Source organism: Sciurus carolinensis, chromosome 7 (assembly GCF_902686445.1).
Source record: "Sciurus carolinensis chromosome 7, mSciCar1.2, whole genome shotgun sequence".
NCBI classification, from domain to species: Eukaryota; Metazoa; Chordata; class Mammalia; order Rodentia; family Sciuridae; genus Sciurus; species Sciurus carolinensis.
Window position 1 is genome coordinate 67,139,996 of NC_062219.1, and position 24,958 is coordinate 67,164,953.

Below are 24,958 nucleotides of genomic sequence, written 5' to 3' on the forward strand. Positions count from 1 at the left end.
TCTCACAATCTTTAAAATTCTGTCTTTATTTTGTATGTTAAGTATTTTCATTAAAATGTGCCTTAGTGTGGGTCTGTTGTAATTTTGTGTACTTGGAGTCCTATAGGCCTCTTGAACTTGATTTTCCATTTCAGTCTTCAGATTTGGGAAATTTTCTGATATTATTTCATTGAATAGATTGTTCATTCCTTTGGTTTCTCTAAGCCTTCCTCAATCCCAATAATTCTCAAATTTGACCTTTTCATGATATCCCATAGTTCTTGGAGATTCTGTTCATGATTTTTTACCATCTTCTCTGTTTGGTCAAATTTGTTTTCAGGGTTAAATATTTTGTGTTCAATATCTGAGGTTCTGTCTTCTAGGTGTTCTATCCTATTGGTTATGCTTTCTAGGGAGTTCTTAATTTGTTTTTTTTTTCCTTCATTTCAAGGATTTCTGTTTGGGTTTTTTTTCAATATCTCTACCTCTTTATTGAAATGATCTTTTGTTTCCTGTATTGATCGTTTAACTGTTGATTGGTGCTATCATTCAATGCCTGCATTTGCTCTTTCATCTCATCGTTTGCTTCCCTGGTCATTTTAATTATGTACATTCTGAACTCCCTTTCTGTCATTTCTTCTGCCATGCTGTCATTGATTTTATTGATGTAATATCTAGATTTGTTTGGGGCATTTTCTTCCCTTGTTTTCTCATATTGTTCAGGTATCAGTGGACCGCTGAGATATTGCAGATTTCCTCTATTGACTTATAATGTCCATGAAGATTTCTAGTATATCCCCTCTTATCCTTCAGTAGCCTGAAGTCTTGGAGGAAGTTGATAATGTGGTACTCCACAAGGAAGCTGCCTCTCTAGGGGTGGTGGCCTTCAGGTGGGGTATATTCCCTGCTAGTGGTCAGAGGTGCCTCCACTTGTTGACCAATGATCATCCAAAGGGGAACTAGGCTGCGGGCTGAGGCAAGGCCTGTTTGGGCCTGTGTCTCTGGATTTACCATCCTTGTGGGAAAACCTCACCCAGCGGGGAAGACTCACCCGGTGGGGAGGTCTCGCTGGTCAGTTCCCCTCCTAGAGGTTCCCGGACCTACCTCCTGGGCCTGGGAGCCTCGCCCTTTGCAGAAGAGTCTCCTTAAGCTGCCCCTCCTCAGAGAAGCTGCCCACAGTCCTGGAACCTTCGCTTAGCCCCTCAGCTGTCTCTGTGCGGCTCTTCCACCAGAAGCTGCCTAGGTCCTGGGACCCTGATCTGCACCTAATCATCTGGGTATGTGGCCCCTCTTCTGAGCAGCCACCTGGAGCCCTGTACAGTCACTCTGAGTCCCAGCGACCCGCCACATGCCTCTTCCTCCAGGCAGCCACCCGGAGTTCTGGTGCGGTCGCTACAAGTCCAAGCAACTCACTGTGCACCTCCTCTTCCCGACAGCCGCCATAGCTCTGGTGCAGTTACTCCGAGTCCAGGCGACGCCCCCCCCCCCGAGCTCCTCCTCCTCTGGGCAGCCGCCTGGAGTTCAGGAGCAGTCACTCTGAGTCCAATCGACCCGCCACGCTCCTCCTCCTCCTCCGGGCAGCCCCCCGGTGTTCAGGAGCGGTTGCTGTGAGTCCAAACAACTCACTGCGCACTTCCTCCTCTGGGAAGCAACCCACCGTGCTCCTCCTCCTCCTCCACGCAGCCTCCTGGTGTTCAGGAGCGGTCGCTCTGAGTCCAAAGAACTCACCACGAGCCTCCTCCTCTGGGCAGCCGCCAGGAGCCCTGGTGGGTTACTCCGAGTCCAAGTGCTGTGCTGAGCGGCCTCCTCTACAAAGCTCCCAGTTGTCCAAGTTCACTGCTCCAGCAGGGGGAGGGGTGTCTCATTGGGCAACTCTACTTCACAAAGTTCCCTGCGTTCAGGGACTACTGCCCCATCCGGGACACCTTCCCAACGGGAGAGACTCACCCAGCGGCGTTGAGTTGGTCCCAAGTCTCTCAATATCTCCTTTTCTTGAATCCTGAGTCCTGGAGCAACATGAAATGCAGCCACCCTCTAGCCCGCCATCTTGAAAAACCTGCCAAGCGTGTCTCCCAACAACACTTTAGAGAAAAGGTGGCCTTTTAATAAATGGTGCTAGGAAAACTGGATATCTTTATGTATATGAATGAAACTAGATCCCTCTCTCTCACCCTGCACAAAATGAAACTCAGAGTTGATTAAGGACCTAGGGATTAGATTAGAATCTCCACAAGTACTAAAAAACAGGATCTCATTGGCATAGGCACTGACTTTCTTAATGAAATTATTTAAGCTCACGAAATATAACCAAGAATCAATAAGTGGGGTGAAATTAGTGAAAAAGTTTCTACACAGCAAAGGAAGCAAAAGTATGAAGTGAGAGCCTGTAGAATGGGAGAAAATCTTATCCAGCTACCCTTTCAACAGGAGGTATTACTTATAAAAAACTAACAGAGAAAAATCCAATCAGTAAATGGGCAAATGATCTAAACAGACACTTTTCAAAAGAAGAAATGCACATTTCCAACAAATAGAAGAAAAGTTTGTTCAGCATCCTTAGCAAATCAGAAATGCAAATCAAAATTGCACTGAGATTTCATATCCAGTTACAATAAAGTAGAGAAGAGGGATCAAGAAAGAAGGAAGAGGAGGGGATGGGGAAGGACTGGGAAGGAAAGCAACTACATTATGCTATGTTCAAGTACCAATACACCATAATGAATCCCACTTTCATATATAATTGCAATACACTAATTAAAAGTAATAATATAGAAGGGAGGCCAGTAGAGTAGGCCAATATCAGAGAAGAAAGGAGGAGAGGAAAAGCAGAGATTCTGGGGCATGAGATTGATTAAATTATGTGCATGTACAAATAGGGCATAATGAATCCCACTGTTATGTATTATTTTAATGAACTAATGAAAATATGTTAAACAATATTTCTTCATCTATATTTAACTGTTTTCTTTCATATATATTTTAGTATGAGTCAGTCAAGCTGTATTAAAAAATCTGTGTGTGTGTGCTCATGCACACACTGATGCATGCTTGCACGGTAGTGGGGATTGAACCCAGGGAGACTCTACCACTGGATCTATTAAGATGTAAAGGCTGGCATCAAACTTGAGATCCTCCTACTTTAGTCTCCCAATATGCTTGAATTATGGACAAACTGAAAACCACTTTCCTGCAGCTGGATCAGGACACTTATTTAGGTTTTTATTTGACTTTTTGATTAATTTTAAATTTGAATTTATAGATGAATTTAGCAAAATTTTTTCTTAATGATTATTGTATTTATTGATTATATTCAGGTATTTTATGTTCTGTAACTCTTTGTAATTACTTTATTAAAGCTTAAATATTTATCATTATATAGGGTCCTGTTTTATTGCTAAGATTGAATATCTTTATTTAAATTGCATTATTTAGAGGGTATAGCTCAGTGGTAAAATACTTTCCTAGCATGTGCAAGGCCCTGGATTCAATCCCCAGAACATCAAAAGAATTACATTTTCTAATTGGTTATTAATATTCTATAAAAGGGGCATAAAGTTTTACATAGTGGTCTGATATCCAAAAGCTGTGATGAATTTTTTTGTTTGCTTTATTTTTGTTACATCTATATAGACAATTCTATCATTTGTAAATGAGGATTTTTTTTTCCTACTTCTTCGCTTTTCAAGTCACTTATTCATTTTCTCCTGTACATTAACATTAATTACCTCAGTATAGCATTTAATGAAAGTATTGATATATTATTTTTTATTTGATTTCAATACTGTTTAAATTTTATCATGAAATATGATGATTTCTGTGGATTTTGCTAGCTACCTTATCAAGATTATTAATTGTTCTATCTCCAGTTCCTAAATGTTTTATTTACTTATGTTTTTTACCATGAGTGACTGTTTACTTGATGAAATGTTGTCTCTGCAGCAATTGAGAAAATCATTTTTTTTCCCTATTTTAATATGATTTGGGGCTCATTAGTGAATTTTCTGATGTTTTGTGAGAGGAAGGTTATTTCATTTTATAAATATGTTAATGCATGCCCACTTGCTTAAAAACTGTATACATTAGTACTATCAGTGTAAATAAATTATACTAAGTAGATTCTAATTTTATCACCTTCTCTAATAGTCAGCTTTGTTGCACAGTAGAGTTCCTAAACTGAATTAGGATTGCAGCTAATGTCCTATTCTGTAAATTTGACTACTCTGCTATTGTGGTTTGGATGTGAGGTGTCCCCCAAAAGGTCACTTTTGAGACAATGCAGGAAGGTTCAGAGAAGAAAGGATCAGGCTGTAAGAGTCTTAACCCAATCAGTGAATTAATCCCTAAGGGGATTAATTGAAGTAGTAAGTGAAGAGGTAGGGTGTGACTAGAGGAGATTGGAATTAGGGTGTGGCTATGGGGTATATATTTAGTATCTGGAAAGTGGAATCTCTTAGCTGCTTCCTGATGATGCAAGCTGCTTCCCTCTGCCATGCTCTTCCTCATGATATTCTGCCTCACCTGGAGTCCTGAGGAATACAGTCTGCCTTCTATGGGCTAAGACCTCTGAAACTGTGAGCCCTCAAATAAACCTTTCCTCCTCTATAATTGTTCTGGTCAAATCATTTAGTCACAGCAGTGAAATAGCTGACTAAAACATCTGCTCATATTTTGTTGTTGTCCAGGAATGTTGACATGGCATTGATAGAGACAATGTTTACAATATTGATTTTCATTCCACATAATTTTTAGCATAGATTTTGTATACATATAAATATATATATATTTTTTTCTCCTTCAACATCCCTTGTAGGTAGCAAAGCAATGTTGTGTTGTTATTATCACATATGTAATCTTACATGAGCAATCTTGCCATTTTTCAAATATGTAATAGCCAAAATTAGTAGCAAGCCTAGTCTGGTTTCCTATATCTCATATTTTTTTAATTAGTTAAATAGTTTCTTGAATAAACACCATTCAGAATTTGGAAGGTATGTAAGTACTGGTTAGAAAAGTCTCCAAGATAAGTGAATACTTTGTAAGCTAATACTTCCAACAGAAGTTCATTTGTTAAAATATTAACAGTTAAAATATTCAAATCTTCATATATATACATCTAAATTATATAACATATTTGAAAGGATGCATGCACTGTGATTTATAATCTATGGAAAGAGGAACGAAGAAGGAATTTCTTTTTACTCTACTTCTGTAGTATTTTTTGTTCTCTTTTACTGTTAGCACATATTCATGTTTTTTAATTAAAAATATAGCACTGGAGGAATATGACATTCATTTAATAGAGGAGTTCCTAGAAGGAAATAGAGCTGCATGTAAATTGATTTTTATATAATAAATAGACATCCTAAATGTGTTGCATCAAAGGTGATCAGTCACTGAGTACAAAAGATAATAATTTAAAATGGGAAGAATAAGGGAGAATGCTACAAATTTTTTTTCAATATATACAACACAACAAATAACAAGTAACCTTTACCGTCGCCTAAGTATCATTTATTATTATAATAGCTCCCACCACACAGGATTCTTGAGATATGTTTTATCTTGTAACTAGAAAAGCAGCAGTCTTGTACTTTTCTTTTGCCCTTAGTAATGAAGATGTGTTTCCTTATTTCCCTGACTTAGGGAAATATTTATATTTTAGTTTTTTGTTTTTTTTTCTTGCCTCTATTACAGTGGGCTTTGCTATCTCCTGAATATCTCATGTCTTTTTTTTCCCCACCCTAGTCATAATTTTTATTAGTTTCCCAGGCATACTATCCCATTTTATATCTTTGTTCATTACTACTTTCACTTAAGTAATTATTGTTAATTATTTTCCATATCATCTACATTTCCATTAATCAGAGTCCTTTTTTTTTAAATAATAGAAACTTAATCTGGCAAACCTACACACAAACAGAAAGCACCAAAGGTTACAGAGTTGAGTGCAGCATGAGGGTAAAGGATAGTACATTAGGTCATGGCAATAATGAGGAACCAAAAGGGGCTGGAAAATTGGGAGCTCAACCTTACACAACAGTGCAGACTAGGGCACTACTATATTCAGGGCTTTGCTGAACTCTAACACTGTGGACCACCATGAATAATTTCTCAACTCTGTCCACATTATCAGCATCCTTCAAAAATTCATATTTTCGATTGACATAATTTTATTGCCTAAACCTACACTGTGTTTCTGTGCCTCCTTGGCTTTCTTGAAATGCATACTAGCCTTTCACTTCTTTAATGGAAGATAGGATGTGAAACACGATAGAGCATTCTTCCAAGATCAGAAGGATTTTTTTTTTGGAGGGGTGTTGGTTGTTTGGTTTTCTGGATACTTAGTATCAACAAAGCAAATGAACAAAAATAAATCCCTAAACAAATTGCGTTTATTCATTACAATATGCTTCATTGTCCATGTCAGATCTGCTTTCACCATGGCAATTCTATTACACACTGCTTTATTATTTTCATCCCAATTACATTTATAATTTCTTCACTAATTTTTTCTCTTCTTTGTATTTCATCTTGCTTTATGAATCTGTAATTAGGATATTCCTTGACACAGTTTAAGTCCAAGTCTTCCCTTGAGTAGAACACTAAAGTTTCTACCTTCAGAGAGCCACACTCTTCTTCTTCCTAATGCCATCATCCTTTTGTCACATGTACTCAGAGATCCAAAGAACTACCAGAATTCTGACACCATGGAATCTATTCTAAATCCACCCTACACAAACTCACAAATTGTGACACATGAATTGTATTATAGCATATTTTTATAATCATTCCATTTTGTCATTACTTGTTGTTGATCCCTTACTGTACCTAATTTGTAAATTAAGGGAAAACATAGTATTCAGTCCTGTAATCCCAGAGACTCTGGAGGGTGAGGCAGGAGGATCCCAAGTTCAAAGCCAGGCTCAGCAACCTAGCAAGGCCCTAAACAACTTAGCAAGACCCTGTTTGAAAACAGAACATAAAAGGGCTGGGGATATGACTCAGGGGTTAAGTCACAGTATCAGGTTCAATACCTGATACTAAAAAAGAAAAAAAATAATCTGGGGATGTGACTCAGTGGGAGGGTGCCCCGAGTTCAATCCCTTGTACCACACAATAAATAATTAGTCATCAAAGAATAACTTAATGCCAGCACATTTGAAAATTTATATCAGAAGTAACATTTCTTAAATTATCAAAATATGCTCAAGGGTGGATAACCTGAACAAGTGAATCATTATTAAAGTTTTAGATCATTAATCAAAAATATACTCACACTATTCAAAATAGTAATAATAGTAACATTGTCTATAAAACCAATATATTAATAATAATAGTAAGAATCATTAGGAATACAAACTTTTAGAAGTGGTAATAAAGTGTTCAAAGGAACAAAAAACCCTTACATCTCAGCAATTATCACTAAATTTTAATTGACTTGTGAATATAAGAATGGTATAATTTTAATGTATTAAAATATCTTATAATTTAAAATATTAAAAAGTAGGATGAATTTGGGAACATTTAGTGAGCAAATGTAATTTAAAATTCTCCATGAAAAGATTCTGTGAGTCAGATTTGTTCAAAGGATTATCTTGACTCATTCGCTGCATTTTGCTTATGTGTTTATAAAATACGGCAAGGCAGTAACCTCTGTGTTTTCACTTAAATTGTTTAGGAACATAAGATGGGAAGAGTGGTTGCAGAAATACACTGAGGAGTGAAATTGGACTCTTGGAGAAGTGTCAGTATCATCAACTGTAGAAAGGGAAGTGTCCACTTGAACCTGTATAGGTAGCAGCCCAGGCATTTAAAGTCCAAGTACAAAGTTCTGAAACCCAGGAGTATGGATTTTTGATCAAAATTTAATTTAAATATTTTCTGAATTAATAATTGTTATACTGCCAATTCATCATAAATGCTAAGAAAATCTAAGTAAAGAGGATGCTTATAAAATCATGTTTGATCCCTAATGGGTTCCACTGGGATACATGTAAAAATCAAGGCCAGAAAAAATAATGACACTGAATAGTTATAAAAACAATTTTGCCTCCTGTAAAGGGGACAGACCATGACATTAAAACAAGGTATTATATTCAGTTTAGGCAAGGATGTGGAATATGAGCATTCTCACATATTATAGTAGGAATATTAATTGGTGGAATCTTCTTGAAGGACACTTGGGCTGCATCTGATAAAGTGTATCATTAATGGGGGTCCATTTTATGCTTTGCATATAGCCTTGTTGATGGACCTCAAGTACTTTATTTTAAAACTTACTTTCTCCACCTGCCCCCCTCTTTTCTTCCCTCTCTCCTCTTCCCTAATAGTGAAGGGGAAACCAAACTAACATTTTTTCCTGTTCCAGGCTAAGTTATCATGTTTTTCACTGCCTGGAAGATTTTCACTGCCCAGAAGAATAAAGAAACTCCAAACCTGCAAATTGGAGCATGTGACAGGTCTCTCAATGACACCTGATAGACACTAATTAATTATACCTACTGATAATATTTTACCCAAGTCCTTGTATTCCTCTTTGGAAACCCTTGTGTTCCTCCTCACAGAAAGAATCACAGCTTTTGCAAGAAGAGAACCCTGTTTCTTCTTTGCTAAGTAAGCAATAAAATTGTCTTTTTCTCTGAAGTTATTGGATTGGCAATGGAGGCAAGGACCCAGCTTTTAGTATCTTATCTACTGTTTGAGTGAACTATTCTATTTTTAGCAATCTCACCTATAAAACTATACCCATAATATGTAAATTGCACAAATAAATGAACATTCTTTGCAAGTGGCATAGCTATCATGTATCCATCGCTATCATGTATCCTTGTAATACCTAAATATTATAAGATATCTATGTAATATTTAGGAAAATGAAGTTATAGAACTATACAGATAGCTATATTAAGATATTTATATTTGTATCAGTTTTCCACTGCTGGCCTGATAAATTACCATAAATTTTGTAGCTTAAGCTACTAAAACATAACTTTATTATCTCACAATTCCATAGTTTATATGTCAGATATGGGTCTTCCAAGACTAAAATCAGGGCACCATACCAGTTGCCTTACTGAAGGCTCCAGGAGAGATTCTACTTCCTTGCTAATTCAATTTGTTGGCCTAATTCACTGCCTTGCAGTTTTTAAACAGAAGTCTGTGTTTGCTTGATGACTGTAATTGAGGATGATTTCTGGTCTCCAGGAACCTGGGTGTTATCTAGCTAGTGAGCCCTCTCTCCCATTTTCACAGTCATAAATGGCAATTCAATTTCTTTCCATAGCACTCTTCTGCTTTCCTCTTCCATTTTTAAGAATATGAGACTATATTGAAAAATTCAGGATAATCACCCTTTCTCAAGACACTTACCTTAATTGCATTTGTAAAGCCCCTTTGTCTTATAAGATAACATACAGGTAATGGTTAATGGGGTGTGGACATCTTTGAGGGCCCATTATTCTGCCAACCACAATATCTGTCTTGCATTTAAATATCTAAATAATTTGATGTGAATAAAAATGCATACATACAAGTGTGAAGAAAAATGAAAAGATCTCAATAACAAAACCAAATATGTACATGACATAAATTAGTATAAATATACCAAACAATTTAAAACTTCTATTGTAGGAATTAGGTTATTTCATTTTTGGAAGTACTTTTAAGAATGGTTTGTATATGTATGATAAGTATGATTAATTTAGCACTCAAAGTACAGGAGCAATAAATTGATCAATTAGGCTCATACACTTGATCTAATTCACTTGCCATGTTTCTTCATAAAATCACTTAGGGAAAGAATCAGTCTGAGTAAAATATATGTTCTTTGAATTATTCATCAAAATAAATTAGAGATACATTACCGCAGGTGTCATATGCTCTGAATTAGAGAAATTAACTTTTAAACTACTGATTGGTTGAAATGCTGAATGTCTAAATAGAGTGGCAATACTCAGTACAGAATAATCATAATACTGCTACTACTAACAGAAACTTCTCCAATGTAATAAAAATATAAATAATAGGCTGCTTTATATTTTGGTGATTTATATTTTATAATTTTCCAAGAATGTTCAAATGCATTTTCTAAATTCTTAAGACCACCTTGAATACTAAATTGACAGAATAGAAAATATTCTCATCATTTTTTCAAAGAAAGAGTATTCTGAGGTACTATGTAAGATTTAACCCAGGTCCAGTAGCTCAGAACTATGTGAAAACAAAAAAAGTATGCAAAACCAAAATATGTATTTATATGTTGGTTTTAGGAAATTTATAAAATACAAAAATACACAAGATTTCTGCCCTCAAGAAGTTAATGGTATAGAAAAGGAGATCAGATGTATTTGTGTTTTAGCCATAAAGGCAAAGTCATAAGTATTATTACACAGGGTACAAATGAAGTGTAATGAGTTCAAAGAAAATAACTTACTTGGATGTGAAATTATTAGGGAAGTGCTATGCTTTAGATGTGAGGTGTCCCCCAAAAGCTCATGTGTGAGAATCTGAGAAAGTTCAGAGGTGAAATGATTGAGTTATGCTAGCCTTAATCTAATCAGTACATTAATCTACTGATAGGGATTAACAGGGTGGTAACTGGGTGTGGCTTGAAGAGGTGGGTCATTGGGGCACGTCTTTGGTCTTTGTTCTGTCAGTGGTGAGGGAAGTTCCTCTCCCTCTCTTTCATTTCCCTCTCTCTCTCCCCATGGTGGTTATGTCCTGAGTTACTTTCGTCCACCACACTCTTTGGCAATGCTGTTCTTAGTCCCTGAGGAATGGAGTTGGCTATGTGTGGACTGAGACCTCTGAAACCATGAACCCAAAATAAACTTTTTGGTTTCTAAAATTGTTCTTGTCAGGTTCAGGTTAAACTAGCAGTATGTGAACTGAGTCTTAAGTGATAGGAATGCTGTGATTTTTCTCTGAACAAGCCCTTGAGTAGAGTGGGAGTGTAAGTTCAGGATTAAACAAGAGTGACTCTTGGGGCAGTGACAAAGAGGAGCAAGAGAAAAGCAAGAACCACTGTGTAGTCTGACAACATGAGAGGACAAATAAAAGAAAGGATCAAAGGTTATTCCATATTTTCTTTTCCATATACATGGAAAAGTTGAATTGCTACCCTTAGGCATGGTAAACATTTCCTCACCTTCCATTACTGCCTAAGCCTACTCTACACCTAACTGACCCTAACACTCCTCAGCAATTGCTTTTCTCAATGTCTCCAGTGATTTCTTTGCACTAAGCATAATAAATCTGTATGGTTCATATTTCATGTTTTGGCTACATTTAGCTTTGTAGTTTGTTGGCTCCATCTGTCATGAACACTTCCTTTGATTTTCTTGATCCCACATTCTCTGATTTGACATTAGACAATCCATGTAAAATATCTGCTGCACTTGATATTTGGTGCACACGCATACTCTGAATGTATCTGCATTAGTTCTGCCATTAGTTCACCTACTTTTCTGATGACACCACAATTTATTTTGTAGGCTTTTCTTTCTCATTCTAGCACTTAAATAGACTTAACTTTTCTGTCTTGGTACTTTTTCTTCTTATGTTATATACTCATGGTTGGCTATCTCTATTCAGTTTCACAACTTCAGTAGCTATCTGAAGCTACTGAATTATTTTGGTAATCCCTGAGGATTACCAAATTGAATTTCCCAGTTTAGGCTTTTCTCTTGTCCTTTAGATCATTAACTTTCTTTTAACTAGTTATAAATACCATAGGAACCACAAATGCATCATGTCCAAGATTAAATTTGTATTTTCCTCCCAAATCTGTCCCTTTTCTTATGTTCCATAGCTCAATCAGTGGAAAGAATTATACATCCCATAGCCTAAGTCATAAATCTTGGTCTTTTTCCCCTCAGGTCATAATAAAATAAATTACCAAGTCTTTCAAAATAAAATTTATTTTCATCTTTTTAATCTCTAATATCACCACTTTCTGTGGTTTGGATGGTTTGAGCGTGCTCCCTACAAATTCATGTGCTGAGAGCTTTGGTACCCAGTGTGGTGGTGTTGAGAAGTGGTGAGACTTTTACAAGGTGGAGTCTATTGTAAGGTCACTAGGTCAGAGGGCATAACCCTAAAATGGAATTAATGGTGATCACAGAGTGAGTTAGTTCTCCAGATAGTGGCGTGTTGTAAAGTGAGACACCACACAAACTTAGTCTCTTTTGTATCCAGCCGATTCCTTTTCTGTTTTTTTATACCCTCCCCGCCACAACATCTTGTCTTGGAGGCAGGAGGGCTTCACCAGAGGATGACAAGATGGAACCACTCAATCAGGGAATTTTCAGCTTCCACAATTGTGAACCAAATAAATGTCTTTATAAAATACTCAGCCTCAGGTATTTTACTATGGCAATAGAAAATAGGGTAAGACACTACTCCAATTAAAGATCTTACCATTTCTCATTTGATCCTAATTTATTTTTTACATGCCTTTAGCCTTTCAATTCAACCTATAAACTGAAGTCAAAATGATCTAAATTCAAATTTGCATGTAATTACCATCTTTATAACCCTCTGATACTTTCTCTGTCCCTGGGGATAGAATCCAGGCTCTGTTACACAACTTAAAGAGTCATTTAGGATTTGGCTGATGATTACCTGTTTTAGTCTCAAAACTCACTACATGATATCCCTTTCATCTGGTTGTCATGAACTGTTTTCTATTCCCGGACTTGTTTGTGTGACACGTTCTTTCTTATTTCCACACTACTGTTCTCTCTGCCTGGAACACTCTCTTTCTCCCTTATAGTGCTAATTAGCTTCAAACCTTTTCACTCACCCTAAACATTAATATTTTTTACGAAGATTTTTCTGACATGCAAGCTGAGGTTAGACTCCTCATGTTGTACTTGCATCCATTCCCAAACTCATCATACCTTGGCACTTCTCATGCTGTATTATTATTATTATTATTTTATCATCATCACTTTATTTATTTTTTATTTATGCATGGGTGCCTCTTAATTCTATGAATACTTCCTCAGAATAATGACCTTATCTTCCATGTTATGGGGCACAACTTAAGAACAGACCGATCACCACTGAGAAATCCAAATTTGAGAGTCTTTATTAAGCCAGCCGGCTGACTGTCTCACACAACCCCAAAAATGCCTATTGGGAGAACAGCCAGTTGTTCTTATACCAAAGAGTTGTAGGGGTTCTTATACCAAAAATCATATCAATCATGAGTGTCTGTTGATTTGAAATTACAAACTAACATCATGAGATCATCAACAGAGGGAGAAGTGGGTCAAAATGACCCTTACCTAGGTACAAACTAAAGAATGGTTACTAACATCCACACAATCACTGTTCATATGGTACATTGTTTAGGAGCAATAGGAATCAAAAGAGAGCAATTTTTCTTTACAAGGAATTGTCATTCTATATTGTTAAACATGTCACAGTAAGTAACTGATGATGGGTACAGAGGCGAGGTATTTCCATGGGAGAAGCTTATTTCCTACATAACATGGAGTCTAAGAGCAAAATGGAGTCTGTTTAGTCATTTCCCATAGAATCTGACCTATAACATTCTCATGGAACCAGATCTGTCATCCCATCACATTCTATAATCATTAATTATTTCATACAATAAGAATTGATACAAAAGAAGGTATTCGAAGAATATAACAATAAATGAACAAATGAAAATAAGAATGAACAAATAGAAATATTTGAGGAAGTAAAAGATGATGGTTTCAGTTTCAGATGTATGGATTTGACTTGAGGCATCAGAATTTTCAGGGCAGGAGCAGGCAATCATGGGAATGGTTGAACCAGAGCTTATGGAAAATGCAAAAGCTGGGATGTAGATCTGAGAGTCATCCACAGAGTACTGATAATTAAAGTCACAAGATTGGATGAAATTGGGTACAAGAAATACAGATTTAAGAAGAGGAGAACTATGGATGAAATATTAGTGAATACCTACATATGTCCATTTTTTAAGTAAAAATACGGTGAACCAGAAATCATGTGAGTAAAAATTCTATGAAGGACTTCAGACCAATAAAAATTTATACGAGTTTATGACTGTGAATGAGAAGTTGTTGATGATGACTTCCCAATAAATAAAAAACTTGATCTTCGTTATACCTAGTCACTTTGACAACCCAATGCTCCTAATTACCTAATAATTAATAATGATCCTGTCCAAAGGAATATGAAAACAGTGAAAAATCTGCAGTGTTAGGGACCATGGCTACTCAGTCTTCTTTGAATATGAAGGAATTTGCCTAGAATAAAACAAGGAAAGATTTATTGCTTCTTCCTAAGTGTAGTGTGACATTATAGAAATAAATAGGAAATTTTGGTGCTTTAAAATTTCCAGTAAAGAGGGATGAAGGCAGTCACACACAGAGAACAGAGCAAATGGGAGGCACCTCTCTAAATCCCTTCATTCCCTCTGAGAAGCAGCATGCAGAGTTATCTGCACTGGGAGATACATAAGAAAGAAAGATACTCAAGGAGGAAAACAGTAGGTGGTAACATTTTTGCTAATTCACTATGATTTGGGCAGGTCTATGTTTTGGATAGCAGGTGCCCTCCAAAGCTCCTGTGTTAATTCAGGAATGCTCAGATGTAAAGTGATTGGATTGTGAACAGCTGTAACCTCAGAAGTACATCCCAGTTTAAGCGACGGGAATTGTAATCAGGTTGGGTATGGCTAGAGGAGGTGTGCCAATGGGGAAGTGCTTTGGAAGGGTACATTTTCCCTGTAGCCCTTTCCCACCTGCCTGTTTACTTCCTTGCTGTCATGAAGGGAGCAGCTTCCCTCAACCATGCCCCTTACCATGATGTTCTACCTCAAATTGGGCTCAGAGTAATGGAGTCAGCCTTCTATGGACTGAAACCTCTGAAACTGTAAGCCACAAATAAATTTCCCCTCTGCTAAGTTGTTCTTGTCAGGTGTTTTGGTTATAGCAACTATCAGGCAGTAATTCTGGAAACACAACTAGGTATATGGCACACCAAACCTGAAGCCTGGAAAAAAATGGAAAATGAGACACAGAAGTTCTCATTAAAATACTTATTTTATAAACTATGGGAAAAAATCATGCATGGATTAAATTATCCCATTAGGCATGCTCCTGCCCGTGCTTTTTTCCAATTCTTTCTGTAATGACAGTGAAAGAAGCACACGGAGCCACAGTCCAAAGCAAATCACCAGAGAAATCCCGTTTTATTTCAAAAAGGCACACACTTATATAGTGTGTGGGAATCAGCTGGGAAGAGGCTGATTGGTTGGGGCATGAAATGGGGTGAGAGTTGATTGGGAGAGCCTTGTTGCTGGGGGATGGGGCGATGGTTGATTGGGTGAGCCTTGTTGCTAGGGGTCTGGGCGGGTGTCGAGCGCTGATTGGGTGTGAGTTCAGGCTGGCAGGAAGTAAAATCAGGAAGAGAAGCTCGGCCAGCACCATGTTGGCACCTAAGGGGCGGCGGGGGGTGGGGGTGGGGTGGGGGGGGGTTTGACCTTATAGACAGACTAGTAAGTTTAAAGCAGTTGCCTTTTTACTTTAAAATATTAGAGAAATATTCTGAAAAATATACTTAGATGTCAATAAAGAGATTTAAAATGTATCTTTCCATGTGATGCCTGGGCAAATAACAGCAGGCATAAATGACCTCTCTTCATTCAAGAAGGTGAAATCAACATGAGAAAAATAAACAGAAATGTACTTTTTAATAAAAGTACTAGAATACAACTCTTTAAAGGTGCTCTTGAAGAAAAAAAAAACTTTCTTGAGAAACCAATGAAAGTATAAACAAAAAACCTATCATGGTGTCAAAAAAATTCACAAGGACTCTTGAAACAAGAGATATGATATGAAATGACAATCAAAATTCTAAGTTCTAACTTTATAAAATCCTCTTACTATCTCTTGGTCATAAGAGATTTGAACTGAAGATATTTATCTACATAACTGACAAGAGAGGATATTTCCCCAAGGGACACCTATGGTTATTTTCCTCTGAGCTGGTCCTGGCTAATAGGGAGTTTCATTGGAGCAAGATTACATACAACAGGAAACCCAAATTGCTAAGACCTGAACCTTCCAATGGAGACCTACAGGTGAGAGGGTTCAGGCTTAGAGGGAAAAAGCAGTTATGTACCAAAAATAAAATTATATTATTATTATTATTATTATTATTATTATTATTTCACCTCTCCGAATTTCTTAGAAGTGTGGCAAGTTTACCATAAAGAGGAGAAAAAGCCAAGTTACACATCCCTGTAATAGATAGTAGATATAGTACCTGATGAAGTAATTTTAATAATAAAAATCCCTTTGCTCTACTACTCTTATATATTAGGTCTCACTGTCAGGAAATTAAACAGCTGAATAGAATTGTGATAAAACCTTACACTGCCATATATTCAACTATGTTCTAAGTGAATGATCAAATGGATTCCAGTCAATAGAAATATTTAGGATAATTTAACCAATATCATTTAGGACAAAGTCATTTTTCTGCAAATTAGAAATGCTGTCCTCATTGAACTGACATGGTATTAAAGGAGATATTCTTTCCTTTGGACTAATTTAGGCTTTCATCTGACCTCACTCTCCCTGTACCCCATCCCCCAATCCTGTGTTGATTTCTCCCATTGACTAAACCCAACCAGAAGCCAGAAGTACATTCCTTGAATCTACTTGATTCAGGTCCCAGAGGACCTCTTTCTATGGCAAGAGCAGAGCGGGAAGATGTGGAAAGTATATCTCAAGAAGAAAGCAGTCTAGTTACCAGTAAAATGATTAATGCACAAAATTAACAGATTTTTTCCTTTGAAAAAAAATCAAACCTAAAAAAACAGAATAAACATCAGAATATGCAGGAAAAAGAAGAAAATTATATTCTATTGAGGCACATTAAAAAAAAGAAGACAAAAGTGTGACCTTGTCTTGTTTTGAAGTTTGAAAAGTTAGTGTTTAAATATATCAATTTGTCCTGGTGAATCCAAATATTCTTTATTTTTTTAAATTAAAAATCTCAAGGGTTCTACTTCACAACTGTATGATATAACACACACAGGTTAGAAAATTAACTGGTAAGAAAATACCTAGAAATATTCTGAAAGAAGAAGAATTAATATAATTAATTAATATAAGTAATTAAAATAGTTTGGTTTTGGGAGATATATTAGATCTATGAAACTGAAAAATGGTTTTGGGAGATATATTAGATCTATGGGCACATGAAAAATGTAATATTACTAATCACTGGGGAGAATATAGATTACAGATAAGCTAGGTCAATTGAATAATCACTTTGGGAAAAAGAAAATGCAGTTAATATCTTATCTCAAGTAAAAACATTAGATTAAATATTTCAATGTATTTTAAATGTAAACCCAAAACTTCATAAATATATAATTACAATTGGATAAATGTTTATACAATTTCCTTGAGTGTGAAGTTATATAAAATATTCTTAACAGAGTAATAAAAAGACAAACTAAACTAAAAATGACCATGGAATGAATCCGACATAACTTTCCTATGTACATATATGAACATACAGTAGTGAATCTCACTATTGTTTACATCCACAAGAAATTAATTACAAAAAACTCACTGTGGGTAAATGGCAGCAAGATCAGTAGAGTAGAGGGAAGGATCAAGGGATGGGAGATAGGGAGGGGAAGGGGAAGTACTGGTGACTGAATTAGAACAAGATATATTCCATACTTTTATAATGATTTCAAAATTAAATATATTGTCATGTATAACTAAAAAGAACCAGTGAAAAAATTTAAAAATTAGCAATGATTTCAGAAAAATTAGTTCTGAAATTGGAAGAGTTACACTTAAAAAATTAAAATGTTAAAAAGTCAAAAAATAAGAATACTTTCTATTCATCTCAATAAAAAACACTTTAACCATGAAAAAAAGAGTTATTTTAAGTGGATGAAAGACACTCATAAAGAATAGCCAGATATAAAATTCAAAGGGCTAATATGCTTTGAAAATGCTAACTTAAGGACCAGTTTCATGAAGGGGAACCTATAGAGACACACAGGGTCCCAAGGCCCCATGTTTATTAATCCTCTGATATCACATTTTTGAAATTTAAACAATTTTTGAACAAATATATCTGACTTTTCATTTTTCACTCAGTCTCACAAATTATGTAGGTAGTTCTAATTTTTACATATAATCAACAAAATATAAGTTCAAATTTGATTTTAAAAAACCCTGAAGATATAACATCAAGAGTATAGATAAAGGAACACTCTCATATACTTTTAATCCAAGTAATTGCAAACACTGTAGAATCAAAATTTAGAGCATATACTTTTGATCCATCCATTTTTCTCTCCAGGAATATATTTGCAGGAACTAATTAAACCAATATGCAAAATGTTCATAATTATAAAAAAGAGTGAACCAATATAAGTGTCCATAAATATTGATTATGTGTTGAAGGACACATTTATATAATTTTATATTATATTTCAGTGTGAAGACCTGGATGAATTATATACACGTACAAGCAAATAAATGAAATGTAAAGATGAATAGGTTATGGAAAGACATCCAGGATTCACAGTGAAGAAAGAATCAGACTGCCTAAAAGCAAAGAAGAATAAAATGCTGTTGGTAGCCCTAGAACAGTCTTATACATACACATACAAATGTTTGAAAAAGAAAAGTGCAAAGACAGTTTCCTTTAGAATTATAGGAAATTTTCATTTTGTTGTCACATTTTTAGATAGTCTTTTCACAATGAGCTTTTATTTCTGTTAAAATCAGTAAAGCATTTTAATATGAATGAATAAAAACTGTGAAATTTAACAATTAAAATATTTAAAAAATAATAGAAAAAATATTTTAAGTTAAATGTCAAAAATTTTGTAATAAGCAATATAAAAAGTTTTAAGTCATTTCAAACATGCATGTAGTGCAACTAAAAACTGTGAAGTGGTAGTAAAAGCATACTGATTTTCTTATTTCAAGAAAGGAACAAATAAATGTATACTGATTCAGTCCTGATGTACATGATTAGAAAAATAGGGGTTTCATTTTGGTTTTGCAAAACAAAAAGGAGGTAGTTTATGAAGATTTTGAGAATTATGAAATATTATGTTAGTATCTGATTATGAAATTAAAAAAAAACATAAGGTAGTATGTCTGAAAGTGGAGTGAAGAACAGAACTTAATGAAAAACCTAATAATTTATTTGGATTCAAACTTAATTGAAGGAAGAGAAAACCATGCCACACTTAGTAAACTGCAGAAAGTTTCAATATTTCATCTGAAAGGGGAACACCCAGAATCCAGATGATGTATTATAGTCATTGAGTTAATTCTCTGTTGATTAAAATAAATATATAATCTACAATAAATTGCTTCCTGATATTCCTTTAAGTTGTTTTACTTGAAAGAGATTTCAAATGGAGAAAAATAGCAGGCATCTAAAATAAATGCAAGACCACCTGCAGTGTGATTCTCTGAAGTCTGATGATTAGAGATAGTTTAGTTAGGAGTCTGATATAAAATATCTCATTTCTATCATCATTTTTATTGGAAAGGGGTCTCTTCAAGACAATCCAGGACAATAGGAAAGTCAAATTTTATCTGTGTTTTTGAATTGTTAAAATTTACTTTTTAAAAACTGTATTAGATCTTTTGGGAAAATAACAAGGAGTAGGATAACTGGGTCATATGGTGGTTCCATCCCTAGTTTTTTGAGGAATCTCCTCATTGCTTTCCAGAGTGGTTGTACCTTTTTCCCCACTACCTTGCCAGCATTTATTGTTGTTAATATTCTTGATCATTGTCATTCTGACTGGAGTGAGATGAAATCATAGTGTAGTTTTGATTTGAATTTCCCTGATTGTTACAGATGTTGAACATTTTTTCATGTATTTGTTGGCCATTTGTGTTTCTTCTTTTGAAAAGTTTCTGTTTAGTTGTTTTGCCCATTTATTGATTTAGTTACTTTTTTTTGGTGTTAAAATTTTGGGGTTCTTTGTGTATTCTGAATATTAATACCCTATTGGGGGAGTAACTGGGCAAGATTTTCTCCCATTCTGTACGTTCTCTCTCCATGCTTTTAATATTTCCTTTGCTGTGCAGAAGCTTTTTAATTTGATGGCATCTCATTTATTGAGTCTAGATTTTATTTTTTGTACTTTGGGGTTCTTACTAAGGAAGTTGGTGCCAGCATCTCTATGGTGGAGGTTGACCCTATGTTTTCTTCTGGCAGTTGTAAAGTTTCTGGTCTAGTTCCTATGTCTTTGATCCATTTTGATTTCAGTTTTGTGCAGTGTGAGAGATAGGGGTCTAGTTCATTTTTCTATATACAGGTATCCAGTTTTCCCAATAGAATTTTTTTAAATGCTGTTTTTTCTACAAAATATATTCTTGGCATCTTTGTCAAATATCGGATGACTAAAGATATGTGGGCTTTTCTCAGTGTCTTAATATATTCTGTTCCATTGATCTTCATGCTTATTTTGATGCAAATACCATGCTGCTTTTGTTACTAGAGCTCTCTAGCATAGTTTCAGATTAGGTATTGTGATGCCTCCTGCTTCGCTTTTCTTGCTTAGTATTGTTTAAACTATTTAGGGTCTCTTGCTCTTTCCAAATGAATTTAAGAATTGTTATTTTTTCCTAATGCTGTGAAGAATGTTATTGTAATTTTGATGCGATTGCATTAAATATATATATTGCTTTTGATATATGGTCATTTTCACAATATTAATTCTGCCTATCCAAGAGCATGGGAGATCTTTCTATCTTCTAAGTTCTTTTTCAATTTCTTTCCTCAGCATTCTATAATTTTCATTGTAGAGCTCTATTTTAGGTTTTTTTTTTTTTTTTCTGTGAATAAAAGGCCTGACCAGAACATTTGCAGAGGAGGAAAATTATATTTAAATTCTCACAGTTTCAGAGGTCTCAGTCTATATACAGGCAGCTCCAGTCCCCAGGGGATCCAGGTGAGGCTGAACATCATGGCAGAAGAGTGTGGCAGAAGTAGATCGCTCACCTGATGATCAGGAAGTGGAGAGAGAGATTTCCACTTGCCAGATACAAATATATACCCCAAGGGCACAACTCCAAAGCCCCACCTCCTCCAGTCACATCCCACCTGCCTGTATTTATCACTCAATTAATCCCTTAACCCAGGTGATTGGGTTAAGGTTTTTGTAACCCAATCATCTTTTCTCTGAACCTTCTTGCATTGCCTCACACATGAGCTTTTTGGGGATACCTCACATCCAAACCAAAACAAGATCTTTTATCTCCCTGGGCTGAGGTATAGGTCATTGAGAACATAGACTCTCTGAGGCCTGGATTTAATCTCCAGCACCAGACAAAAAACACATGTATACATATTTATTACTCTAAAATAAAGGTAAAGACAGTGACTGGATCCTCTTGGCTGTCCCATGGAAAAGGGAGGGGCAGAAGCAGGAGTAAACTTGAGGTTATTTTATTCTAAGTAAAATAAAATGACAATTGGTTTGGGATTTTCTAGTGAAATTCATGAGAATAATTCAGTTTAAAATTTTTTTATATGAAACCACCTAAATTATTGATAAGTTGACTATAGGAGTGGCTACAAATCACAAACCATAACCCAGAGATAGGATGTCAAACTTGCCAGGCATTTTCTTATGTTCAAATGACCAGATATCACACAGCAAATAGGGGTTTGGATAACACTGGCAGAAGCTTGAGTAGAGCTAGGTTTAACCACCATCTTGTCAAGAATTAAGAAACGTATTTTCAACAACATAGAAAGGGAGTCAGGACAGACTATAGTGACAAAGGCAGCCTGCTGAGAGGGGCATATTTAGCAGCTCTACAAGGAGGTAGAGGGGCAACCAATAGCCTCTGAATCCTCCTCAAACCTGGGAGCAGGCTTGAATTTCAGGGCCAGATTAGGATCCTTCCCTTTGTCACAGGAGGCAGGTAAACCCAGAGGATCTGGAGGACTGGGTAGGTAACTAAGAAAGGGATTTAAATCTCCTGGAGAAAAGGTAGGAGCTTAATTTTCAGAATTCTCATAGGAGAATAAAACCATTTTTTTTTTTTTCTTTTCAAATGCACTGCAGGATTACTGGCATAGGTAACAAAGCTTAGTGTTAAAAAAATTTGCCTAAGGACGATCAGGTCAGACTTATCCTAGAACTTGCAGGGCTATGAGTAAGAAGACATAAAAAATCAACTGGAGGAGAAGAGGAAACAGAGGTTAGATATATGCCTACAGGTAAAAAAATCATGCTGCTTTAAACCATGAGACAGTGATAGTGCTGTGTGCATTATGAAATTAATGACATTATAGAAACATAAAATGCGTTAAAGGAAATGTGCCACATATTTCAACTGAAGAGAGCAAGTATCAAAAGCATCATTATCAGCAGAGTTTGACCAAGTCTTTACCAATTCTGAGCTATGACACCTATGCAAATATTAAAACATGGGCATTTATAACCCCAAATGAAGACAAGTGTTATCCATATTAATTACAAGTCCTGGAGCTGAAAGAAGAGCTCTAATTAGTGGGTGCTGTTGTCATGTACTTTGTCTCTTGAGGAAAACCAATGTGTAAGCCTAAAGGTCATTAATCTTCATTGTTTTGCCATAGACAGCCTCTTGTCCTCAAGGCCAATGTCTGTACTAATCATAAAACTAAACTTTTTTCCCTCTAACGTGCAAGTAGAAGGTACTTTCTCAAATATCCAGGACCACTCCATTTTTCAATTTCTTTCACTAGTAGCACTTTCTCTTCTTCATTTATTTAATACAATTATCATAATTTCATTTCTGACAGTGGCAGACATGGAAGGACTCTGGTGTGCTCTCTTCTGAGGTGTACACATAGCAGTTGGGAAGGACTGTGATCATAAGAGTCAAGGAACACTCTATTTTAGGTGATGTCACTTTCCTTTCATTGTGTTCATCAAGGGAAGATGCAAAGACTATTGCCAATCATCAAGTTGTAAAAGCATTTTCAAGACAATAAGGTGACCAAAAATGATGAATGTCTTTTGTACCTAAAGAAATTTTGATACAGGCTTTGCACGTCCATAAACCCTCTGGCTCAAAATCCATCCAAGGGAAATTGCGTTAGAGTCACTTGGCCCATGAATCCATCAATGCTTATGAAGAAATATCTTGACAATATTTTTCTTCATCAGGACAGGTAGATATAAAAGCTATGTTGGCTTATTAACAAATCTTACATAAAAGAAATATAAACACATTTAAACTATGAAGATACACTTTTGGAAAAGGTTGATTATCAGAAATTCAAAGCACATTTTTAAAGCATCTGCTTTGTGTCCTTAGTCCAATTTAAGCAAATACAAACTCTAGTGGGAAAGATAAAAAATATGAGGTGAAATGTCAATAGATTGTCAAGGGAAAGATACTGAGAGGAAGTTAGAAATTAAAATAAGAAATGCATAGGAGGGATTCTCCACGGAGAAAAGTTACTCAAGACATGAATAAATCAAGTCAAGAGATTAATTTAAATTGACTAAAGAATGCCTGTGTACAGCATTAAAACTAAGTGGAATTAAATGTGTTGAAACCAGATTACAAAAGAAAATCCAAAATTAATTCTTGGAATAGAAAATAAAACATGTAATATGTAATATTATTTTTATATGTAATACAAATTCTGGATGGTAACAACTTCCTGTCATCCAACCAAGAGGTAAATAAGAGATGAAGGATGCAAAGTAATACTACTATCCAGAATTATATTGGGTGGTGTCAAATTATAAAATTGAGCATTAAAAACCATTTTTTTGCCATGTAGAGTGATAAAATTTGAATATAAAAATGATTTCCAAAGTACTAGCAAAGAAAGTGTTAAAACTAAAGTTCATGAAGAACTAGAGAAGAAGAGAGAGTGTAGAGAAGCAGTAAAATATCATTTGAAATTTAAAGGGCAAGTTAACAAGCTTCTCAGGCTTAATAGGCTTAAAAGTTTTGAACTTGGATGGGTTAAACTCTCCTATTAAAGTCCAAATGAATGGTATTTCCAAGAGACATGTAGGGAAACATGACACAGAAAAGTAGAAGAAAAGAAATAGAGACTGACAAAGATGTATCATCTAAAGGCAAAAAAGAAACAAAAAAGAAGCAGCACATATTAAAGTCAGCTATATCTGTTTCTTTTTTATATTTTGCAAATATATCATCATAAAATAAGAAAAATGCCTGCTCTTTTGTATAGAAAAATGATATGTCTACAATGAAGATATTAGAGGCAAAAACCTTTATATGGCAAATAACACAGATACAAAATATTTAAAGTAAGGAACTATGGTATAAAATTTAAATATATATATATATATATATATATCTTTGAAAATACAGTTCCCAATTTTTGAAGAACCATGGAGGAGCAAAGTAAAGATAAACAAACAAACAAACAAAAAAAACTGTATAGTAGTCTAATTTATAAGTTACTTAATAAAAAGATTTAGTGTATTCCAAATAAACTGTGTGTATACCATATTTGAAATGCCAGTGGATATTTGACAAAACTGGCTATTTATATGCCACATAAAAGTTAAATAAATTATACAAATGCTGAAATTGCTCATTTCTTGTTAGTTTACAATACAAAATAGCCATTAATAACACCAGCTGAAAATGAATTATTTGGAAATAAACAATGCATGGCTCATTAACATGGATCAAGGGGGACTACTGATTATTTACTAAGCAATACAAATGAGAGTATTTTATTAAATATTTGATAGAAGCATTATGTTCATAAAGCCTATAGCTTAAAATGAGGAAGGTGGAATGTTTTAACAATAGGTGGATAGTGAATAACACTAAGGAGTTCACCTGTTTATGACCAAAAGTCATGTATGGTTATACTTTTTCTCATGGAGAATAAACAAATTTAAAAAAATTAAAATGTGCATTTATATAGTAAACAATATAGCACTCATAACACAGCTAAAGCCATATGC